The sequence below is a fragment of the Ammospiza caudacuta genome, chromosome 10, assembly GCF_027887145.1.
Source record: "Ammospiza caudacuta isolate bAmmCau1 chromosome 10, bAmmCau1.pri, whole genome shotgun sequence".
In the NCBI taxonomy this organism is placed as follows: domain Eukaryota; kingdom Metazoa; phylum Chordata; class Aves; order Passeriformes; family Passerellidae; genus Ammospiza; species Ammospiza caudacuta.
The window spans coordinates 17,847,091-17,852,870 of NC_080602.1; positions in this window are offsets into that span (position 1 = coordinate 17,847,091).

Sequence of the window (5,780 nt, forward strand, 5' to 3'; positions counted from 1 at the left end):
CCACAATCACTGAGTTTGAATCCATACTGGCCAATTTCCCTGTTCTCCTAAGCACAAGAACCCTGCAGTCCTACTTTGACTCGTGTTAAGCTGTGTTAAGCTCTTAAATAACTACATCTGCTCCTTGGAGAAAGGTGCTGGAGCATACGCCTGGAATTGCAAGGTTATGGGACTACTACACAGACTGGATGCAGAGAGCTGACAAATGGAACCCACAAAGAATAACAGCAATACCACAAAGGAGGCAGGGAAGCGTGTGTCAGCTCAGCCCCAGTGCCTGCACTGCAGCGTGGAGCTGGGTTGGGCCGACCTGCAGAACTGCCAGGGGTCACACAGGGTGTCACACAGCAGCAGGCCCTGCCCTGGCCCACACACCCCCAAGGCAGGGCCTGCCAGCTCATTCAGTAAAGCAACTCTGCACCAGCTGCCTGCCTATGTGCTGTTTACAGCTATACAGATGATTTTTTTAAACACTGCATGTCTTACCTGCTTCCTAGATATACATGTGTTGACGCTGCTGTTCAAGGGAAGAGTTAAGAACAAGTTAAACTCCCTGGCTGATGAATTGGTCACAGCTTCCCACAGGGACTGCTCAGACATCCGCAGTGATAAATAGAGTCAAAGCCTCTGCTGGCTCAGCTCATGTTTATTAGAACTATCTGCTAATGACCTAAAGGGAACAATCTTGAGAAGTGTAGGAAATGGTTTCCCCAGCTATTGGTTATTGTAGCATGCATGGCTGACACAGGCAAATAATCTCTAGCAAGAGCACTGCAGGAAGACAGGAGTTACGTTTTATGAAGGATTTTACTTTACACATTTGGTTTCCTTCCAGTTTGGAAGGAAACTGAGATACTTAAGTTTTCCACAAAAGAAAAATCACGTGGGGCAAAAAAGGCCGGATTTGGATCTCCTAAACTGTTTAGTTTCAATTTTGACTTTTTAGAGCTGCAAAAGTTTACAAACCAAGACTCATTTTAAAACAAAAGGTTCCAGTCGGAGTGTTAAAATGTTTTCATTCTTGGAATGTTTCCATTTTTCTCCCATAGCTAAATATGAAGACAAACAATTCTGTGAAGGATTTTAGAAGAACTGTATTTTTTCAAATGGAAAATTGTCAACAATTTATTGACCCTATATTCTTTTTATTCACCTTTATTTTCTTCAAAATATTAGTCCAAAGCATTCTAGAAGAAAATGGAAATGTTTCTAGTGGGAAGTTTGAAAAGAGCAACTAAGTTCTGAAAAGTGAATTCTCTATCTACATTTTTTTATACCCTTTGCCTAAAGCAGAAACAGATGATAAGTCTCTTACTAGTTACCCTATCTTCTCCAAGGACATTAGCAAGTAATTTATGTTTAAAATACAGATTCCAGGAACCAAAGAAAAAGACAAGAATTTACCAATTACCTATTGCTAAAGGTAGCTTGTGCTGCACACCTGGATTACAACATCAGTAACTTGAGCAACAAACCAGGGAAACATAGGAAAAGAAAAAGTTCCCATTCTGATCCTGTAGGTTCTTGCCTGCTTTCCACCTCATGAAAGCTGCACAGTACACAAAATGGCCAACTGGCAAGCTTAGAGGAGGAACCCAGTCATCTGACAGGCTCCTTATGTCCCACAGCTCCCACAGGCCCAAACACTGTTAGACACTCACCAAAACCTGGCACGTGCCACAGAACACACACAGAGCAGCACTGCAGTCAGGACTGGGCTCTGCTGCTGTTTCTACAGCCCTGGCTGAATTTAGTCACAATGACATTGACACCAACACCTCCTGTGAGGACCTTTGAGGGCGCAGAAAATAAATGTTTACTACATAGCTTTGAAATTTTTCTGCATGTACGGATTTTAAAGCTGGTGGTACAATTTGGCCTTCAATTAAAGTCAACAAATAAAGAAAATTTCACCTAGAGACCTTCATTGGATAGAACCCCAATCCCTGAAGAGGTTTCTCTACAGAAACAGAAGAGGTGCAGAAGGAAGGAGAAGTTACCAGGAGACTTTTGGTTTTTACAGAATACTAACACTGTCCTTAAACATACGGTGATGAAGTATTACATAAACGTACGTGTGGTGTGAGACCACTAGAGGGGAGTAAAGTAACTTACAAGTGAATGTTTCCTCTACTCGGTTTTGCTGTACAAATTGCATTTGCACATGGTAATTAACAGCTATAGTAAAGCCAGAGTATTAAAGAATTGCATTTGCTTAACATTCTAAGCAAAGTTGATTAGATAATTACAGTATTTCTGTACCATTGTCCCCTCTCACTAGGCTGCAGGCTGACAGGGAACATTCGTCATCTGGATGAAGCCAGAACACCAGGGATGGCATTCAGCCAGAACATTTGGCAATAGACGTGTATTTCTTTACTTGTATTCACATTTACAAAGAAGCAATGCTGCATGATGGAAACAGATTCATTTTACCAAGTGTGAAAAAGGCACTGGGCTCAAAAGCTTGCTTGGTAGGTAAGCATGTACAGGAGGGAAATGGAGAACCTTGGTTCTCACACAGATCACCATCAAAGTCTACACAAGAGTGAAATATTTACCCAAACAACAAGAATAGAGAGGAGTGTGATTAATTTGGAAGTGCAAAGTACTCTGCATCAGAATGCTGGGTGAAATCTCACTACAGCTGCAAGTAATGTGCTCCTGTATCACTGCCAGGTTGCCATCGTCTCCATTGTGAGCCATCCTCACTGTGGGAGACAGGACTGCACAGTGAATCTGCACAAAAGAGAAAAATAAATTTCAATGGGAAATCTTAGCAACTCCCACAGAACAAAGGGAAACATGAGAACAGAGTTCCAACAGCAGAAGAATAGCTTTGACAGCAAATTTTAAGGATGAATGGCTGAAATATATATATGCGACTGTGTATCTCAATACTTCTGAGAAGTGTACCCAGTTTGAGATTTTATGGGAAAGGGAACATGACACAGCACTAAATAGGTCTTCAAACCTCAGAGCAAAGTTCCACCTATAAAGTAAAGTAAGAGGTAGGGGGCAAATGAGATATGAAACTGCAAAGGTGGTTAGTAAAGCCTGGGAATGCAAGCAAGCCAGAGATCTCCTTAGTTGCATATCCACAGGTGACACTGAGGGAACTGGAATTTTAATCATAGCAGTCTTGAAAGGCTTTCACAATCTGATAGAGTATTTTGCAAAGATTACAGTAATTCTGCAGAATGGACAACTGGCTGAACCAGACTGAAAACTATCAAGAATGGTAGGACCAAGACTGCTGGGTCTAATTTTTTTCTATTTATAATTTGCAAGATAAATCAGCCAAAGAAAATATAGGGAGCAAAAATACAGCAAACAGAAGAATACCACTGCATTCTGCTACTTTGGGGATGTTGTTAAAGAAAGTTCAAGTTAAATAGTGCCAAACTGCAACATTACTAGAATAAAACTTGATCTGGCTCCCACAGCATAAACACAGAGCTGAAAAAGGAATCATCTGAATCAAAAACATCTAACAGCAGGTAACCAGTTCTTGAATAAAGCAGGTAAGTTCTTTCAGCCATATAACCTAGTGGGTAGGAATATGTGACAGGCTTATTTTAAGAGATTCATTTAGTGACTCTACTACAATCTTGGCTCAACTATCCAAGTCCAAGCACACATATTGCAACATGACATCCCCCTTGCTGACTGGTGTCAGCTGTCCAATTTCAGGAGTTGCCACCCCCTATGCTAGTCTGTTTATTGCTTCATTCTTTCCTACTGACATTGGAAGGAGGAGGGCTGAGGAACACTTTTGACTAAGAGTTGTTGATTCTTGGGCTAAGGATCATCTTGCACCTTCAACTTTACTCACCAGAGAATGATTGCTGCTATTTCAAGGTAGATCTTCCCTCTTGGCCTCTACTGCTGATTTTCATTAAGCAAAACTCAAAATCTCCTTGGCAGTTCTGGAGCTCCCTGGAGTTGTCACTGCAACAAGACACAAAGTAAACATTAGGTGAGCAAGAATTTAACTGAATCTTTACTTACCTTCACATTCTCACACACATTTCAGCTTTGGTCCCTGAAGTTGTCCAGTATGATACAACAGAAACAGCAGTACAAGAGCAGTCAGTCAGTCAAGTGGAAGGTCCCTCCTCATTGGCCCCAATTTCTAAATTTAATACATAGGATCAGTAAATACTTCACTCTGCATTGAAATCACTGAGCTTTTAAACACAGGGAATTTGTTAAAAGCTGTGGAAATTGACAGTAAGAGTTAGGTACACAACACTGAGCGAAGCAACAGAAATGTGTTACAAAAAGTTACATTTTAGAATTTTAAAAGCAGTTTGCACATTGTCACTAACTGTGGCATTGAGAGGAGCAACTACAGAGAAACTTTTGAGCCCACCTCAGATGGAATATTTGGAAAAGTTCCATTTGGTCCACAGCAACGAGATGATGGGCCCTCAGCTGCTGTCTGAATGGCCAGGGATGTCCTGGATAGGATAGCTGGATGTTTACTTTTACAGATCAAATCTGTAAGCTGGGTCGGATTCTGAACTTGACCAATGATTGAATCAGTCTGGTGTATTGGCTTAAACACTCAAACATCTTACACAGGACTAAATATGCTTCTTTTTTACCTTTTGGAATTTGGGAAAATGTTTAAGCTAACCAGAGACAGCCACTCATTGGAAAAAAAAAAAAGGAAAAAAAGCCTCCACTTGGGGCTTAGAGGACAACTAGTAAAAACTTTGCTTTGCAGACAAGGCCACAGCTATTTCCTCAGCTAAGAGCTCGGAATTTGGCCCTTGAACTTAACCACGGCCCGTGTTTGTTTAGGCACCAGCGGTCTCTCATAGCCTCAGTTTGCTCCCACTGATGATGACAAACCCCACCTCACTAAAGAGGAAGTGGGGTTGGATTTATGGGCAACATGAAAGCCACCAAGAAATTCAGCAGTCTCTTGTTAGAGTGCCTGTGAAAGTCTCAAGTCACAACCCAGGCCTGCGTACCAAGAGCCAAAATGCATTCTGCCTGGCCATTTGTCCTGGAATACAAACATGCAGGACAGTTTTGTAAAGGAAGTTAAGCACATTTGTCTTCAGATTCTGTACTATTTCCCTCTTAAAACTCAAAAGATTCTCAAACTGAACTGTAATGTTCAACTCCAAAAGAACAAATAAGCAACCTTCACAAATAAGCAGTTAAATGTTACATATGAAAGGGATACAGAACATCCTTGAGAGAACAGTCAGACTTTTTCTTTAAATGTCACAGAACAATAGCAAGCAAAACCTTTTTGCTTAGAACTCCCATATTACTGTGGCTGTGAATTGCTGGCCCCTAACTATGAATTGCAACAAGTGTGATTTAATCACCCCCTGCATAACCAGCGGCAAAATCCTCTGCTCATCACAGGATCACTGGAAATGAAATGCCATCCCAAGGAAAGTCTAGGAAAAAGGATACATTTTGCAATTCTCTTTAAAATGTGAGCAGGCCTTTAAAATAGGAGATTTCGAATCATCAGGAGGACAAAGTACCATATCTTCAGTTTACCCTGATAACACAGTAATCAAGAAACACCTACAGGAATAGGGTCATTCTAACTTAAGATACCTTTCCTATGCCCAGTATCAGCTATTCTTTGCTGTATCAAAGGGAAGAATAATTGAAACGGGATTTGTTAAGATAATTTAATGAAAAAATGCAAGCATATTTGCTTTTGTTGTGGGAACACAAACAGAGGGTTACAGGAGGTCCTTCAAAATGGAAAAGTCAATTAAAATACTAACTTCAAACATCTCTCA